Source organism: Bemisia tabaci, chromosome 5 (genome assembly GCF_918797505.1).
Source record: "Bemisia tabaci chromosome 5, PGI_BMITA_v3".
Classification (NCBI taxonomy): Eukaryota; Metazoa; Arthropoda; class Insecta; order Hemiptera; family Aleyrodidae; genus Bemisia; species Bemisia tabaci.
Genome location: NC_092797.1, coordinates 54,001,335 through 54,020,544, shown reverse-complemented (window position 1 = coordinate 54,020,544; position 19,210 = coordinate 54,001,335). Strand labels below are relative to the sequence as shown.

Sequence of the window (19,210 nt, the reverse complement as noted above, 5' to 3'; positions counted from 1 at the left end):
TTGCACAAAAATCCACACGACCGTTTTCATGTAAAAAATTAAATTGCCCGATGAAATTTGGCAACAGCTGATGCGGCTTGATTCCTTTCTGTTTAACGCGGTCCATTTGGCTTTAATACTAGGAGCTTCGACGCGTCGCCGGGTTAAATTAAACCTAAGAACTCTTTTTGTAATTTGCGAGAATCGCTTTTTCAAATGACCGGCGGACGTGTAAGCTGGACGAATCATTTTCATTTCGGAGGAAATATTCAATTCGTGCATGACAGTCGAGCGGCACAAGAAATTTAATGGGCAAGTTGTGGAAACGCCTTTTTTTCCTCTGAAATTATTTTCGGATTTCCTCAAAATCTTGACGTCCAAGGAGAAAATCGCTTCTGCAATGAAGCTCACTCTACATTCTCTTTTTGAGCCGTAATATTTTTTTCTCGTGTGTTTAATGGTTGATAGCTATTTTAGAGGCAATTATTTTTTTTTTGTTATATTTAAAGGCTAATTAAAAACGTTTAATGGTCATGCTAATTTTACAGTTTATGAGGAACGTTTATACAGCAAAATAAATAACAAAATAAAAGAAAGTAATCAAATCGTGTATCGCGTATCATAATGCTTGAATTTTCACCTTGACCTTGTCTACTGGTCTGTCTCCAAATTTTCAAATTATATTTTGGATTTTTCATTGCCAGATTCTCCAATGACAAATGGGGAGTTGGGTCGCGTAGCGCCCAGGAGGAGATCCCAAAAACATTGACGTCACCTCTCTATTGGTAGTTAAGAAACAAACAAAATCACGGGACAAAGATGAGAGGGCTCACAAAAGCCAAGTCAGATGATAAACGTCATCGGCCGAGCAAGAATAATCCAAGGTCCATGTCGTAACCAATTTGATATATTATTAAATCTATGACTGAAATTTGCGCAACAGGTGAACGATCTTCTTCCAAAAGTTCTGACGTGGCGCTACGAGAGCGGCCCGACCTCTACCCACACTTCGCAAGAGGATGATGCGCACTTCTGTAGGTCAGCGTCGTTGGAAGCTCTGAGTACATACAGTGTGATCATAAACAATAAAAGAGTCCCTCCGCTCTACTGCCCTGTTAGGATAAAACTGCCGTGCTAAGGAAGAACGCCGTATGAACATTCGAGAGTTGCTAAATTTTACTCGATAAAACATGTATTTTTGACGAAATTCCGACATACTTGTCAATGAAATTTTTAGATATTTTAGATTCAATTGCGCACAAAATTATCTGAGAATATTGGGTGAAAAATATTCACCATTTTCCCACTAAATTCGGTTTTTATCAAAGGGAACTAGGCAACGCCTGAAGACTCATACGGCGTTCATACGTTCATATAGGCAGAAAATGCCGAGTGTGTATTCGAGACTGTCAAATTTCCTCTCAAAATATTTATTTTTGAAGAAAGTTATGAATGTTTGTTCTTTAAAATTGTCAGACATTTCAGATGAACTTTCGAACGAAATCCTCCCAAAAATCGGAAGAAAACTATTCACAAATTTTCCAGAAAATTCATTGTTTTTCGAAAGAAATTTGGCAAAACCTGAACGCTCATACGACTTTCTTGGCAGTACAGCCTCTTGGCGACGCGCGGTTGGAAAGTTCCATCCTTTTGGGGCTCCATCACCCAGCAAATTATTTGAAACGACTGAAATCATACGTGTATGAGATCGGAAACGGTTTACGAGGTCGCATCGTTTTCAGACCTTTAGGGTATGATCGTTAAGTCCCGAACCACCTCTACAACCCACCCGTAGGGTTCTTGTCCCTCTTTACAGGAATTCCTATAAGATTTTATGGATTCCCAAATGCAGTTTCCTTTGACCTAGGAGCACTCACACAATTTCAAGTTTCTATCTCAATATTGGTTCAAAAGTTACGGGGGTGATGCCTAGTGCTGGTGGTTCGGGACTGGGATTGTTTCGGGAATCAGCGCTTTTCCCTATTCAAAACCATGTAAAGTATCCATACTTTATCATGCAATCTAAGAACTGTGTTCTCACTTCTCTGGGCAAATCTGGCTGACAACGATGAAGCAGAAAGTTCCCGGGGTACACAAAAAATTTGAAAATGTGTTACAGTACTGTGCATATCACGCGTTAAAGAGTTGATTTCAGACTTTTTTGACGTGATCATAGTAATTTTTGACCGGTTTAATGTGTATATTATACTTATGGATCGCCTAAGTGCGAAATCACGTATATCCAGTGCGATGTTACAAAATTTCCGCTCCTATTCTTTTTTTTGAGCAGAAACAAGTCAACCTCAGAGCTTGAAATTCACACAGAATATTCTACAGGCAAGGAAAACAATCAAGGACGTTTTCAAGAAAGCACGTCGAAGTTTTGCAAAGAATAAAAATGAGGAATAAAGAAATGTCTGCAACGTCGCAAACGGAAATACGTGATTTTGCACTTTGGCCAACGATGTGTTAAATTGCATCACTCGTGTGCAACGGACGCCACTAAATGAAAATTGCAAATTCAAAACCTATAAAATAATGCCCAAGCCGGGTCAAATGGACCGGAGGTTTCCTACAGACACTTGCCCCCCCCCCCCCCCCCCCGCGGTTTGTATGGGGTAGACGAAAGAACTTTAATTACACAGGTCTACGAATACATCCTAAAAGAGAATCAGAGGTCAACTGAAAAAGCAAGAAAACAATCGACTGTCAGCACAGCCGAAGAGAGGAGTGACATAGTTGGGCCTCGTTTTTTAACTGATCTCCCAAATCTGAGTGACACCTCACTGGCAGCAAGGAGCGGTGCAATTCGGTGCATTGCGAGTTCACGCCTCGCGCCATCGCGCCTTCAATTTTGCAGACGCAACACGGACATCCATCAAGCACGAATAGTTGTATCTCTGCGCCGTCATCAACGCCCCCTTGTTAGTCTGATCCTGTTTCCCTTGCTCTATTTCCATTTCGTGTTTGTCCTCGTATGTTTTACTTGCAGAGGTGCTTCAAGGGCTACGTGCGCATCCGTGGTCGAAGACGAGAGAGATGTAATCAGGTCTCGTTTTTTAACTGATCTCCCAAATCTGAGTGACACCTCATTGGCAGCATGGAGCAGTGCATTGCGAGTTCACGCCTCGCGCCATCGCGCCTTCAATTTTGCAGACGCAACACGGACATCCATCAAGCACGAATAGTTGTATCTTTGCGCCGTCATCAACGAGCATCCTTTCCCTTGCTCTGTTTCCATTTCGTGTTTGTCCTCGTTTGTCTTTTCTGTAGCGGTACTTCATGCGACTTCGCAGACTTCCTGTCATACTCTATTTTGAAACGGAAAACTACTCAACGGCAATTCTTCAAAAATGCCGTGATCTTTCTTCTCTGTGCGAAGAAAGTTCTGCAAAAACTTCAAGGAATGATGTCAATTTGTTTTCCTTTACAAAAATAATATAGAGGCGGAGATTTGCAGACACCGCAAACGAGATATGTGATTGCGGACTTACGCCGTCGATATACGTTACAGTACGCGCCATCAGGTCTTGCTCGGATTGTGCAAATTTTTCTCTTGTTGTCTTGTCATTGAAGTAAAATCAAAGTTAGAAACAATTTTCTAGGGAAAAGCTCACGAGATGGGGGAACCTAGGTGAATTTAAAATGACTAAGACGGCGTAAATCCATGATGGCGCTTAGCTTTTTTGAATGCCCGCTCATTGAGCGAAAAAAATTAAGCGGTACATAGGAGCCTCGACGGAAATTGCATGGTCAGAACACGGATCATAACGGTGCGGCGAAAAACGCGACAACGAGATGAAAATATCGTCACCTTCCAGGCAAAGTATCACAAGCGCCATGCGACGTTTAAAAATTTCCGCCGCCATTTTATTTTTTTACAGAGAAATTGTTCAACGAAGCTGTCCACTGAAACACTGAATTTTCTTTGTGCTGCCGATAAAATTTAGTGAAATTTCCAAACAGATTCAACCAACAATTTCTCAGTAAAAAAATAAAATGGCGGCGGAAATTTTTAAACGTCGCATGGCGCTTGTGATACTTTGCCTGGAAGGTGACGATATGAGCACGCATAATTAGACAATTGCAGCATCGAGCGCGATGTGAATTTGCATCAGAATATTTTACAAGTGTTTCCACGTTAAATTAACTACATCTGTTGGCTCTTTCATCTCTCCTCGTGTTTAAACTTCCAACTGCCTCACCTTCACGCCATGTCACATTTCAAAATTTCAGCCACCACTTTATTTTTTTACAGAGATGGTTTTCATTGAACCTGTTTGAAAATTTCACTGAGTTTTATCGACAGCACAAAGAGAATTCAGTGACATTTTTAGACAGCTCCGTTGAAAAATTTCTCTGTAAAAAAACAAAATTGCGGCGAAAATTTTGAAACGTTGCAGGGCGCTTGCGATACTTTTGACGAAAGGTGACTAAAAATCGTATCTTTTTTTAAACCTCATGTTTAACGGAAGGATTTGCTTTGAATCAGTGAAATTTGTATTCTACGTTTCTATTTACGAATTTTTATATTACGTTATATGGTCTTGATTCGATTCAATTCTAATGTGTGCAAGTGAGAAATATGGGGTGTGGTCGTTAGTTCTCTTTGCGTAAGAGTGAATGAGAATAATTCTGCGCCAGTGACGTCAGCGGCGATGATGGAGCACGAGCGCCGAGGGGAAGAACGTCGTCGGGGCGCTGTAACTCATGAGCCCTGTCCACAACGCTCTCGTGCCGTGCCCGCGGCTCATGAATCCCGCATTCCGTTGACACATAGGTCTCTTTGATAGAATGTAAAATCCCGCTTTTCCAATTCTTCAAAAGGAATCGCGCCCACTGACCACATTGCTTCTAAAGCAGATTTCTAGAGCACACCCCATATTTCTCACCTCCACATACTTAGGTCTGTTTGATAGAAATACGTCCAAATGTTCTGCTGACCGCGAAGAATGAGAGAACTTGAGAAAGTTTTTGCTTTCATTGTCTGATTAATTTTTAGCATTATTTAGAGAGGGTTATGAAGGACTGGATACACTGGAAATTTCATGTGAAAGACGTACGAAAACTGATCGCGATAAAAATTAACTGAGTTGTAGAGGGCCTTGACAAAAAGACCTGAAAAAGCATTAACAGGACTGCATTCAGCAGAAAGGAACTAAGCCATATCAGATATTGCCAAATGTAATTGGGTACAATTAAATTGTTTACAAGAGACCATTTGCGCGGAGTCCTTTGGAAAATTTTAAGAAATTTGTACAAAAATCAATACGACTGATTTCATGTAAAAAATTAAACTGCCCAATTAAATTTGGCAATAGCTGATGTGGCTTGGCTCCTTTCTGCTCAACGTGGTCCATAGTCGTACTTACAAGAAATATGTAGGTAAAAAAAAAAAAATGCTTAATAAATTTTTTTTGACGGAAGCACGTTAAAATTCAATTTAACATGTGTTTAAAAGTGAAAATGATTTTTAGAAGCGCCTTTCTGGTAAAACAATTCAATAAAAAACTGAGGCACTTCATGACATTACAAGTATTTGTTTAAAAAAAAAAAAAAAAAAAAAAAAAAAAAAAAAAAAAAAAAAAAAATATTAAAAAAAATTTACTATGTATACTCCTTCCAATGAACGGTGGAATTGGTATATTTAGAATGAGTATGTACAACATGAAATGTTCTACATGTCGGCGGCTCGGCGGGCCGAACTCATAGCCGGAGGAAGATGAACTTATTATTACGGCACGGAAGAAAGGGGTTCTGTGGACCGCCGTGCAAAAACCGCGGGAGTGGGGATAAAAGTGGGATCGCTATTCGCGAACCCGCGGGAGGGGGCGCGAGGGCCGGGAGGGGAAGCGAGGGGTGATCACGCCACTCTCGGGAGCGGTCACATGACCTCTGCCAACAAGCTCGGAATTGAACACGTGAAATGTAGACTGGGCAGTTCGTTACGCGTTCGAAATTCGTCCCGTCCGTTCCGTTATCATCATCGCCTACCTCAAAGTTGCGAGACGCCGCGGATAACGCCTTCTTTTTCTTCTTTCTTCTACCCTTTTTTCAAATCGTTCGGGCAAGAGAAGCACCTTCGCCGCGAATCGCGAGTCAGTCGTGCTATCAATCGCGAACTGCATTGATCTGTGCCAATTTGGATGTGCGCGTATTTCGCTACCTACTTGGTTCCTTGCATTTAATTTGTGCGCTTTGACTTCGTGAGTTTGAGCTTTGGATTAAGTACTGTGCTGATCCCGATTTCAACTCGAGTTTCCTTGCTGGGATTTGCATTTTGGACTAATCACAGGTGAGCACTTAAGCCCCATTGTTTACCCTAGTTTTCGCCGACTCTCATCTCTTGGCAGTTTTCTACGAATAACTTGCATTCACCCCGCCACTTACAGCTCTGATAATTGCCTTTACCGTACAAAGTTAATCCGTGTCTGCGAAATTTTGCCAACTGCCAATCTCCGCGCATTCTCCACTTGGCCCTTATCAACTGATAACCTACAAATAAACAGTAACCCAAATTCGTAAAGTGAGATCCAGTTTGAATGATTTTTAAACTCGTATTCTGTTAGTTTAATCGGAAGTATTTATTGTTGCCTGCTCTCAATGCGTGTCAGCCTTTTCGTATCAAACATGAATCTTTCATAACTTTCGGAAGTGTCATAATCTTGAGATTCATTCACTCCATCAGGTTTGTTGACCCATGTCTTAGTGTATGAGTCAGGTTGTAGCTGCTTCTGTTGTTTCACATTCATAGTTGGCATCTCGAAATTGCTTTTTTTCCTCATAGCAAGCTGTTGATCTTTACCATTTCATTCATAAACAGCCTTCTCCACAATATGTAGATTAGCCGTTTGAGTTCAGTTTTGAGGTTCTTTATTTAAGTACCCAAATGAATGCAATTTTATCCACTACTACTGCTCTTAAATTATTGAGAAACAAGTCTGGTCAAACTAGTTTCTGAATGACCCTTTCCAGTAATTCTAATTGAAGCTCTCAATTCTGAATGAGCACATGAATGTGGGTTTTCAAAAGTAGGTTCATTGTTGTGGTAGCGGAAATATCTACGTATCGCCATCACGGTAGAATAGTGGTTAAGCAAATTTTATATTAGTATTGTGATGTACTGCTCATCGGTTTTGTAAACATAATTTTTATTAAGATTCAAGTATTTCTTTTTTCACACCAGACATTTCTGCAAATTGATATGCGATCATGACCATTAGGATGGTTACTTTCAATTTAATTCCATTTCTATCGCCAATCTGAGCTACCTAAGTACACAAGACTAGTCCATTGTTTAGGTACCTAATAATGTGCATTAGTAATTTTGCCCGTAACTTTTTTCCCTTAAGTAATAACCTGAGAATCGGCAAAATTCTAACTATACCGTTCCATGTTAAAGTCATTCTATTATGCGTTCTCCTTTATTCAATTTTCCTCGCGCTTTGTATTTTCGTCATGCTTCTCTTCTGTCGCTGGTTCCTGTAGTCTTACAGTAAAATAACAGCACAGTAGTCAGCATGTCTTAATACACATAGTTCGCCATTTGATGGAATTATGTCCATTTAAGTTAATGAGCTTTAGAGGCCACTGTTCAAAATTAAAGTTTACCAGGTGGTAAGAAATTTGCACCTCAATGCGGAGTAAAACTATCAATAGATCTATTTTTTTTCAAATCTGCAACACTTTTCATGATATCACAAGTATTCAATTCCTCTTACTTGTCCTTAAGCTGACTACAACTGAAGTGGAAAAAAAAATATATGGTAAAATTTCTGTCATAGGTAACTAGAATAATTTACCAGTTACCAAAAAATTACAAAAATACCTTCCAATTTTATTTTTTTTCTAAAAATACCCCCTCTTTTTATTCAAAGATTATGACAATTTGAGTTCATATTCAAGTTTTCCATCAAGAAATGCTGCTTAGTATACTGAGTTTCACAAAAATTGATCGTACAGGAGCTGCACAAAACTACCTGTTTCGCTTGGGTCATAGAAATGTTCATAATCTTTGAATAATAAAAGGGGGGCTTTTTAGATCAAAATAAAAATTGGAAGGTATTATTGTAAGTTTTTGGTAACTGGTAAATTATTCTAGTTATGACAGAAATTTTACCATATACTTTTTCTCTTAAGTTTTCGTCAGCTTAAGGACAAGTAAGTGGAATTGTATGCTTGTAACATAATGAAAAGTGTTACAGATTTGGAAAAAGTAGATTTATTGATAGTTTTACTTAGCAAGAATATGAACGTCGCCTCAAATGTATTTTTTAATTTTTGCGGCAACACATAAATCAGTACTGGTCAAAGCGGACACGAAGCGCGCAACTATTCGAACACTGGAGTAGTCATGTGGCATCTCGCGGAAGTGAAGGAGAATTTTAGCTTTTCGCCCATCTCAAATTACCTACTGCATGAATGTAGGTATTATGCTCGTATCGTTAAATGCGGAAATCAAGCGGACAACTATTCGAACTCAGAAGTAGATATTTGGTATCACACGAAAATGAAGGATAATCTTAGCTTTTCACCTGTCTTAAATGGACCACGTTAAGCAGAAAGGAACCAAGCCCGTTTATCTATTGCCGAATGTAACCGGGGATTTTGTTCCTTTTTTTTTTTCATGAAAACGGTTGTGCGGATTTTTGTGAAAATTTCAGTGAATTTTTTGCAAGTTACGAAGAAAATTCCTTATTTCAAAGGAATTCGCTTAAACGTTCTATTTTACACAAATTAAATTTGGCAATAGCTGATGTGGTTTAGTTCCTTTCTGTTTAGTGCGGTCCAAATTCCCACGCTTATGAATGTGGGTATTATGCTCGCATCGTTAACGTGAAAATCAAGCGCGCAACTATTCGAACTCCAAAGTAGGTATGTGGTATCACCTAAAAATGAAGGAAAACTTAGCTTTTTGCCTGTCATGAATTACTAATGTCTATGAATACCGCCATAGTGATGGAAAAATGTGCATTACAAAACAGCTGGAATGATCGTGTTCATTCCAATTGCTTCAGCTGAATCTGGATCTGAAAAGTTCAAGTACCTACATTTTACTACTTACTACTGGCGCTACAGCCCGGGGTGGGCTTTGGCCTCCAAGACAACGCGCCTCCATCCTGTTCTGTCCATGGTCTTTTCCTTCCATCCTTTGGGGTTTTTTCCGTGATCCATACTCTTTAGGTCGCTTTATCCGTGGGTTTTCTGGGTACCGAGGCTTTGTCTTGGTTTTCGTAGCTTGGTTTTTTTTACGTGGTAGGGTTGCTAGCCCTACGCACAACCCTCCTCCTTTTCCTGGGCTTGGGACCAGCAAGAGAAAAACAACTCTCCTCTAGGCGGAGTTAAGTACCTACATTTACACATTCTAAACCCCTCAGTAAGAAATATTTTATCGGTAGTGAATTTGGTAATATTCGTATGTTGATACGGCGTGTCTCTCCAGCATGGTAAGTAGTGCGTAACGCCATGCTTTTCCGGACTTACACGAAAATAGATCTTCGCTGTTTTGTCGACAATGCACCGGTTTAGGTATACGTCTGCGCTGTCCTGTCGCGCGGCGTAAGGATGTGCCAGATTACGACCGTTAGCTCTGAAAAAGTGTCAACAATGGTGTGAGCCAGATTAAATGTCATCGAGGAGGAGGTTGTTAAGACTCGACTCGTCGGAGCACTCTGAGTACATAGAGAAAAAAAAGGAGGTGTTTGCATTTCGGGCATCTTGGAATTTTTCATAGAGTATCTATAGCTTTGATGACGTCAGTGGGTACAGCGACGTTTTTATCCTGTCGATTTTCTTGGAAATGGTGTAATTTAAGGGAAAAAGTCATTCTAGGTATAAAAAGTTCTTGAAATTATATAAAGAGTTGATTTAAGTAAAAAAATCTGACATTATGGTCCGTTTTTACAGCGTCAACATAACCCTCAACGAGCGTCCTGTTTACAGTGATGACGTAGGTGGGTACAAATCCTCAAGATGCAAACCTTTACTTTTGCTCCTGTTTTTTTCTCTATGCTCTGAGTAGGTTTACCAGCGTGGAGAAACGAGAGCAAGTTAACGTTGGAACTGACGAGTTGTTCAGATCGTTTACTCTTAACTAGGTATCTAAATTGTATCATTTAATTTTTTGTACGTACCTACTTAAGGCTTGTCGGATTTTTCTGCTAGGATATCAGCAGGGTTGCCTCAGTTAGGGAATGCCGGGAATGTCAGGGCATTTTGAAAAGTCAGGGAAAATGTCGAAAGTGTCTGGGAAAAATTGTTAATTTACCTTTATTCGCTTTCTAGAATGGATTTGACGTCTATAAGAACAACTTTTGTCTATAAACTATTTTTAATAATTCCTATTTGGCCGTATGGCATATCTTCAACGGAAATGTTGCATGTGTGAGGATGAGGAACTTGCGATTTGACTGTTGATTCTTATGTAAAAGTTCGCGAGAAACACGATGGTGCCACTGGTTTTCTCTGAAATCAACTCTCAAGCTCAAAAAAAGCACTCAAGTTGAGGCCAAAATGGAGGGGATGTCCTTTGTTAGAGAGTCCACGTCTACATCAAGACGAACTGTCCATGTAAAGATAGGGAGCAAATGCATTGACAGGGCTGCCACTTTATTTGGGGACTCTAAAACTGAAAATATGGCAACCCTGCTATTGTATTTGCTCCCTATCTTTTCATGTTGAGTTTGTCTTGATGTAGAGGTGGACTCTCAGGATAGCGTGGGATTTCCCCTCCATTTTGGCCTCAACTTGAGAGCTTTTTTTGAGCTTGGGAGTTGATTTCAGAGAAAACCAGTGGCACCATCGTGTTTCTCGCGAACTTTTGCATAAGAATCAACAGTCAAATCGCAAATTCCTCACACTTGCAAATGCAACATCTCCATTGTCAGGGAATTTTACTCCAATGTGTCAGGGAAATCAGATAATTATATTTTCTAACTTTGTGGCAACCCTGCATTAGGACTCGATTTCCGGGCTAATACGTAGCTTATGTAGTGCAACTTTAATTATTTTTTCTTCTACCTAAAAAAGAAAAATGAAGGAGAGGGGAATGCAGTTTGTAAGGGTCGAATGAGCAGGGCTTGGATTTAATTCACTCAATTTTAATCGCATTCCAAGGCTCGATAACTTCAACACTTTTCTTCTCCCACCCTTCCTATAAGTTTTACCTTTTTTCAAAGTTCAAAAATGCAGAGCGCTAACAAGTACCCACGATTACTAATTTTCACGTAATTTGGTTTATAGCGTTGCCACAAGGTTCAGAAAAATATTTGTTTTCCCTCAAACAGCAAGGCGAGGGGGCTACCCTGGTAAAAATGGGCGGTAGAATCTGTGCTCCAAAATACCATAGACCTACAGCCGGCTGTAAGATTTCCAATAGCTTCTATAGCCGACAACACAATTTCTTATAGCCTTTTATAGCCGATGGCGATTAAGCAACAGCCCGGCGACTAAAGTGTATGCTAAACGTTACTAATTACGGATGCTAGGACTTAGTGAGTTTTTGGACTGCCGCTCTCCTTTTGAGCCATAGTATCTTGATTTATTTTGCGAGGAAAGCTCCGTACTTTTGAAGGATGCCTGCCATTCCTAATATGTTGGAGCGCCTTCAATTTCGTATGAAACTGTGCAATACCTCTGGTATGAAATAGTTGCTTCAAGCGCCGTGGTACGCTGCGGCGCGGCGCGGCGAGCGGGCAGCTAGCGCGAAACGCGCATTGGCGCCTACAAACCTAACAGGGATACTTCACGCATTGCGCAATGCGTGAAGTATCTCCGTTAGGTTTGTAGGCGCCAGTGCGCCGCCGCTCCGCTTTGTGTTAGGCTCTAATATTTAATCTCGTGAAGTCAGCGTTTTTCAACTCATGACTTTGAAATGTTTGCACACTCTGTATGATTAATCTCATTTTAATTGATGAAAAAAAATAGTAAGGAAAATATGTGCGTTTTGTAAATATTAAGGTGATTCCGTACAAACTTAAGGATTTACAAAGCACACGAATTTCTACACAATTTCTTATAGCCTTTTATAGCCGATGGCGAAAAAGCAACTGCCAGGCGATAAAGTGTAAAGCCCGGCGATAGGAACTATAGCCCGGCTGCATACTTTTTTATCGCTTCGTGTAGCCCGCCCGTAAGATTTTTTCCACTTTCTACAGCCAGCTATATGATTTTCTATCGCCTTCTTCAGTCGGCTATAAGAACTCCTATGGTATTTTGAAACGCAGCTCCTATCGCCAATTTTTACCAGGGTAGAAGTGCGTTTGAAGTTTTCTCTCTGATTGATTCGTTTATAAGTTTTGATCACTTTCGCGCACTTGACATTCATCTCTTTTTTTTTTTTTTTTTTTTTTTTTTTTTCGATGACCGATTTTAAGAATTACCCAGGTATTTTAGAGATGTAAGAAACTTACTGCGTTTCTGTAAGCGGAAAAACAGCGTTACCAGTAAATTTCCCGTGCGATTCTACGTTAAGAGACATAGATCATGCCGTCCCATATTTGAAGTCTCATGCAAATCCGAAGTCGCCAACAACAGTTCTCTCACCTGTTGCTAATTTTGATTGTTGTGCCAGAATAATTAATACGGCAAAAGTGCCTAAATTCGTTTTCACCTGAGTTCTTGATATCGTAGCCGTATTTGCGCGCCGGAGATCTCCTTGACATGTTGTTACTTACGCTCTTTTTCAGGCTAATGAATTGTCTGTCAGCAGAATCAAGGCCTAGTTTCTGCTCGCATATTCCCGTTTTGCGTGTTATTATTGCGTTTTATTAAGTAAACACACTAGTCACATATTTCCAAGTTGTGTCGCAAGAAAATCACCGTGTCTTTGAAAAAACCTCGTCCACTCTAACATTAACCGTGAAACATCGCGTTTTTTGAGTAATTTCACGTGGTCAGTCACGTCGTCTCCTGGTCAAAGCAACGTAACTCCACTTCAAGGTTACCCGATCAACTCAATCGATTAATGTATTTGACAAAAATGTTCCCCTGCAATTTGTATAAACAATTTCCTGATTTTTTAATTAAATCGGAGGAAAAATCAGTGAAATATCCAGTAAGAAATGCCCAAAGTTTTCCTGGTTAATATGCAATTTGCGAGAAAGAATTTGGCAACATTGTAATGGAGATGTGTTCTTTCGTGAAGGAAACGAAGGTGTCCCTGAAGGGGAAAAAAAGTTAAAATTTAAAAGTTAAGAAGAAGAAACTAGAAAAGAAGACTAGACGAAAGAAGGAGAAGAAGAAGAAGAAGAAGATAGAAGAAGATTCTCCTAGAAGAAGATTTAGAAGTTAAAATTTTGTAGGGTGTCGTCATTTAGTTAAAACAATTATTCATTCAATAATTTTTAAAATTTCACATTTCCACTTTCAGTAAAGTTAGAAGAATGTAGAACATTGACTCGAAAATAATCTAGCAATTGGTGAAAAATTAAAAGGATTGAAAATTTTACCCTCCACAAAAAGCATTGAAATGAATGCAGGGCATCCTCCGTAAGGAGAAACAGGTGTCACGGTCTGTCCGCATGCAAATGGCTGGAATCTTGGAAATTGAAGTGATTTCTGTGCATCATGGCACGCCCCGACTTTTCTTTTTTATTTCACTCTACGCAGTTTCAGGCACACCGGAAAATATCCTCTCTCCTGGCATCAGCAAAATTTCAAGTGACGCAGCAGAGACTGGCCTAAAACAATTTTTTGCGCGTTGTTCGCTTATTTGTTTGGTATGGTGAGCTACTTCGCCAATACCGATGACTGCATGAAATGAATTTGTTTATCAGTGGACTGGCTTGCTTTGCAATGAAACAATTGATCAATCATTTAAACCTATGAAAAATGATCGATTACGGTGTTGTAACGGTCACCTTACTAATCGATTCTTTACTATAGCGTCAAATAGGAATATATCGCGATAATTAATGCTTCTCCGCTGACACTGGTTTTGTGAGACAATCGGTTATCTTTATTCGCGGATTTTTGCGGCTAGGTTTCACTGCGTAAAAAGTTTTTTTGAGAAACTGGCTCACTTGCGTAAAATGTTACGGTGTTGCAACAGTCACCTTACCAATCGATTCTTTACCATAACTTCCTGTAGGAATATATAGCGATAATTAATGATTCGTCGCTGACACTGTGACTTTTGTGAGACAATCGGTTATCTTTAGTCGCTGAAAATTCTAAGAATAATATTCGTAGGTTTACTAGAAAAGTTGTAATTTACCAGAGGTAATTTCTCATCGTCTGATTAATCCTCCGGCATTTTTCCGTAGCATGGTAAACCAGTCCATGCACCTAAAGGAAAATAGAGCTAGCCAGGATAAATCAATTGGGACACAACAGAAAACCGGGATAATTTGAATGCCCCGGCAGGAATTGCCCCCGCTTTTAGTCATTATCGCTAATATTGATTTCTCACTTCAAAAATTCAGAGAATAGTGTATCTATACGTAGTCGACGATTTTGTCAGTAATTATACGCACGGGAGGGGAAAAGGTATAGGGAATTCTGAAGCTTTACCAATTCTGATACCTTGACTCGTCGCTCTGGAGGATGATGGTTCACACTCATTTTCTGAAATATCATGATGACTTGTGACTTTTAAACTGCAGAACAACATAAAAGTTAAGGGAATGAGAGGTGGAACAGGGGAAAAATGTCAAAAGTATCTGAACTTTTCGAAATGTGATGGTTTTGCCGCCTCCAAAAGTAGATCATTTAAATTATTCAAGGCTCTATTCAAGCTCCGTTATTGACCCGAAAGTTCAGTCAAGTTCATTCTTACCTTGGGTAACGCAACTTGTCCGACAATTTCCACTCATGTTTTTGAACTTTATCTTATCGCTGACGCAGCACCTCAATTTCATCTTCGTGATCGAAGAGTTCGTCCTGCGCGTGCGCTGTCATAAAAGAAGGCTCGGTTTGCTCATTGTTGACAAAGCTCAAAAAATATCTTTATCTTTCTCGTTCTTTAAAGTTCAACCCTTTGCGAGCTGATTCCTGAAATTAGTAGACACAGCTGTAGACAAAGACGATAGGAAGATTGAGCGATCCTATTGGTTGAAACGGGTGGCTCTTATGGGTGTCTTCCGTCAGTAAATACTAGAAAACAACAGTAAATTCAATGTAGTCAGGAAGAATTCAGGGAAAATCAGGAAAATGCTGTTTGGGTCTCGGAATTTCAAGCACTTCAAGAATATTTCAACTACATGCAATTCAGCTCATGATGAAGTAAAACATACGATTCAATTCATTGTGTCGGTTCATAAAATCGAATGAATGTCAATTTATTCGCGCCAAAAATTTGGAAATTTCATTTGAAATATCAGGAAAATCCAATATGAAATTCTTGTCGACACCCTGGTAAAGACAGAAGGAGAAAACGAGCCCTATCGTCTGGTCACCCGCTGGTTGCCGTCGCACAGTGGATCGCGTCAATGGGAGAGGTCGGACAAAATTTAGAGACTTTAAAAGCTTATAACTCCGTTCATACAAAACTTTGAGCTTTTAAAAGTCGTTCCATCGATTTCCTCGTAAAATTCCCTTGCAAATGCACCCCTTGGAACCCCAAATGTGACGAAATATACATCAAAATTTGCAGTTTCAGTCAGAAACGTCATGTCCAACCTCTTCCATTGACTCGATCCATTGTGCGTCGGTTAGTCTATTTTTCCTCCTGAATCCATTGCAACTACCCGCTTCCACCGGATTATGATCGCTCCATTTTCCCCTTTTTCCCTTTGTCCATTGCTTTGTCTATAGCTTTGTCTATCGATTTCATCAATCATCGACGCAACGTGGCTAGCGAAGCCGAGCCGGCTAGACGCCGCGTCACGCACGAGGTCGGTCTGACTCACCGCGGATCGCGCGCATCATTGCCAGATAGTGCCGAAAATCAACACTTTTCCCCATTAAACGCATGTAAAATATCCAGATTTTATCGCACAATCTGGCAACTTGGCTCGTACGATGAGGCCCTGGCCCTCCGTCTCGCTCCAGTGGCAAACCAGTCGAGCTGTCGAGTGACTCGAATCAGTCAAGTCTCCCCGCGGCCCAGAGTGAGCTGGTCAGTATCTCAATGGCCAAACCAGTCCCCTCCCCCTGTTCCCTCTTCCAACGTGGAATCTCCCCCTGCCGCCCCCCCCCCACAAGATGAAGGGGGGGGGGGATGCTCACGCCACTCCGCTCCGATCGACCGTTACTCCAAGGTGCCGGCATGTATTTTCGCCGGTTGCGTGGCGACTGTCTCTCGTGTCTCCCGCTTACGAGTAGCTAAGCCCCTTCAATCAGACGTAGACGCAACATGTGCGGCCGTTTTAAGGTGATCAGCGGGCTGATTATTGAAATTGATAGACCAAGAAGACGTATGGAGGGTGGAGCGATCCTGTTGGTTGCAATGGGTGGCCGTGGCTCCCATAGACTGAGGGGAAGAATGATGGACTAACTGTAGGGTCTCCCGTGGGTTGTTGTCAGTTGGTCCACCTCCTTTGTCCATGGTAACCACCCGCCTCCACCAATAGGATCCGTCCATACCCCTCTTGTCTTTTTTTGGCTATAGCTTTATTCATCAATTTCAACAATCGGCCCGCTGGTTGATCAAGGAACGAAAACTGTCACTTTGTTGCGCTGCAGTTGTCTTTAGGGGTGCAAATTTTCCCCATCATGCGATCCGCCATTTATAAGGAAATTTTTGGTAAAGTAAGGAGATTTGTGCCTATATGGAATGACACACGAAAAAAGTTCCGACAATTTATAAATCTTTGTGACTTTCCGGCGTGAAACGTGAGGCAATTTTCATCAGTGAAATGCCAGGAAAATGACGAAAATGCCAGGAAAATTTGTTAAATCACCTTTACTTGTTTTCTAGATTAGGTTTAAGGTTTCGAACAACTTTGCCTGAAAACTATTTTCTATTATGTCTTCTTAACCATATGTCATATCTTCAATTTATTGTTAGGGAGTTTCACCAAAATGTGTTTGGGAGATCAGGGAAATGTCTGGGAATTTTCATTTCACAATCATTTTCCAAATTATGCGGCAACCCGGATCAATGTAAAAACGCATTTTTTATCCCTTGCAAGTGTAAGTTTGTAGTTTGCAATTTTTTCATCTCCTTCTCCATATTTTGCCGAGAACTTATTCTTCGAGGTGTTTAATTGTTTTCTCTGTCCATTGATCCAACAGTGAATAGGCCTGAGAGAGAAAAGGCTAGGAGCCTCGTTTGTCACGCGTCTTGTTCTTAAGCGTTCTGACAGCTCCATAATCAAAGCCACCTCCTTATCCATTCTGTCGTCGATGTATGCGCTTCTGACACGTTGTCACCCGGAAATTATCCATTGTCATAGCAGACTCCAATAATCGCCGAGGAGAAAAATTATGACGTCATGTCCCGCTTATATCGAATATTCATCCACAGTCCCTTCACCTGTACAATGCTCATGCCGTGCCAAGGGAAAACGTTGTTTGAGACTCTCAGCGTGCCAAGTTCTCTACAATAAAATAGGAATTTTACCGAAAGTTCGTGAATTTTTCTTTAAAGATGATTTTTTTTTTTTTTTTTTTTTTTTTTTTTTTTTAAATTTGAATGTCTCGGAGGGTGTAAAATGTCGGTTACTTTTTCTTACCGTTGAACTTTCTTCAGAAATAAATGTATTTTCTGTAGAAATTTGGCGAAGTCCGAATGTTAATACGGGGTCCTTCCTTAGGATGTCATGGTGTCTGCACCCTATTTTTGCGAACGAGATGCTAGTGCCGTTCAGTGGCGTGGCGTGGCGTGCTTTGCGATATATCGATTTATCTGCCATTTAAACTTATGGAAAAAGATCGATAATCAGGTGTTCGCTTCAGGTGTTCGCAACGAACACCTTCTTCACCACGAATCGATTCTTTACCATAGCTTTAAATGAGGAAATATCGATAATCGATCATTCATGCCACGCCACTGGTGCCGTTTGCTTTTTGCGCGGTTGGTAGGCTTTTAGCGATCTCGTCTCGTTGAGCCCTGCTAATGTCCCGTAGCGCCAGCTGATTAATTGCAGTCACCGGAGCCGTAACTTTCTCCTTCTTTCTCCGCCATCACTGTTGCCGGATCGTCCGTAAATTTCACAGGGTGTCGACTATACATATGTAAAAAGCACGCATACTGGATCTTCAGAGAGTCCGCGTAGAGAAAGTATGGGCAATGGGCATAGGCCCCATGAATACCGTAGGACCTGGAAAAATGGCGGATATTCTAGACGGTAGGGAATTTTTGCCATCCTTCAGTGTACAGAGTGCGTTAAATTTCGATAAAAATGGGGGATTTTTTGCAAATTTTTCGCGGAAAAATTTCTCGGTGAATGATCGACCGCCGAATATGGCGTGCGCAACATGTACACATTTTTCACAAGAGGAGATCTTGATTTTTGGCCTTAACCACGGAACGTACCAATGGTGTGGCGTGCTTTGCGATGTATCGATTGGTCTACCATTTGAATCTATGGTAAAGGATCGAGTAACTGAATGTTCGTTTAATATTCGATTCCTCACGCAGCTTCAATGGGGAGATATTGGTAATCGATCATTCTGCCTCGCCACTGGAACGTAACCAAAATAGCATACAAGTTTCCTGGCTTTCAAAGCGAGCTGAATATCGAAGATAATGCTTTGAAGTTCGAAAAACTGTCCTTAATTCTTATAAAAAGTTAGGGAATATCTTAGCGGATTTATGCATTTTTCTATCCCACATTTTCACCGTAAAGTTCCTAATTCTATAGAATTTTAAAGATTTTGGCTCCTATGTGTAGATTAAAATGGTCCCAACCGGAAAAAAGTTATTTTTGCACCAACTGCAAACCAACAAAGTTTAATTTTTTTTTTTTTATTATTTTTTTTACGATCAGAGGTCCAGAAAAATTCAGAAAAACGATGATCAGTTAAGTGATGTAACTGTTCGATTTCATAATTTTAGCACAAAAACATAAGAGCTCTCTAGAATGAAGAAGAATAACAGCTACCTCTAAATAACCTTTCTATAGGGCTTAGATAGTGCGATTTTCAGTTTTCTCCGTCCGTCTTTCCCTCCCCTTCTCATATGTGATCTCTCCCTTTTTTTCGCCGTATGCATACAAGCGAATAAAAGCGTAGCTAAAGTTGCACAAACATTTCTATTTTCATTTTTCATTTCTTTCCCATTAAGAAAGAAAAGAAGATGACAAAAAACGCCGACTTTGCCGAAGTTGACCCTCTCTCCTGGCTCCTC

General features: G+C 40.4%; 1 protein-coding gene across 1 annotated transcript in view; it reads left to right on the top strand.

The window, feature by feature from the left end:
- The first annotated feature begins 5,922 nt into the window (after nucleotides 1-5,922).
- Nucleotides 5,923-19,210, top strand: part of LOC109039849 (acyl-CoA Delta-9 desaturase) — a 72,675-nt gene continuing 59,387 nt past the window's right edge. Inside the window, exon 1 of the mRNA XM_019055527.2 lies at nucleotides 5,923-6,274. The gene's annotated coding sequence lies outside the window, so the exon portion shown is untranslated. The remainder of the gene's footprint in view (nucleotides 6,275-19,210) is intronic.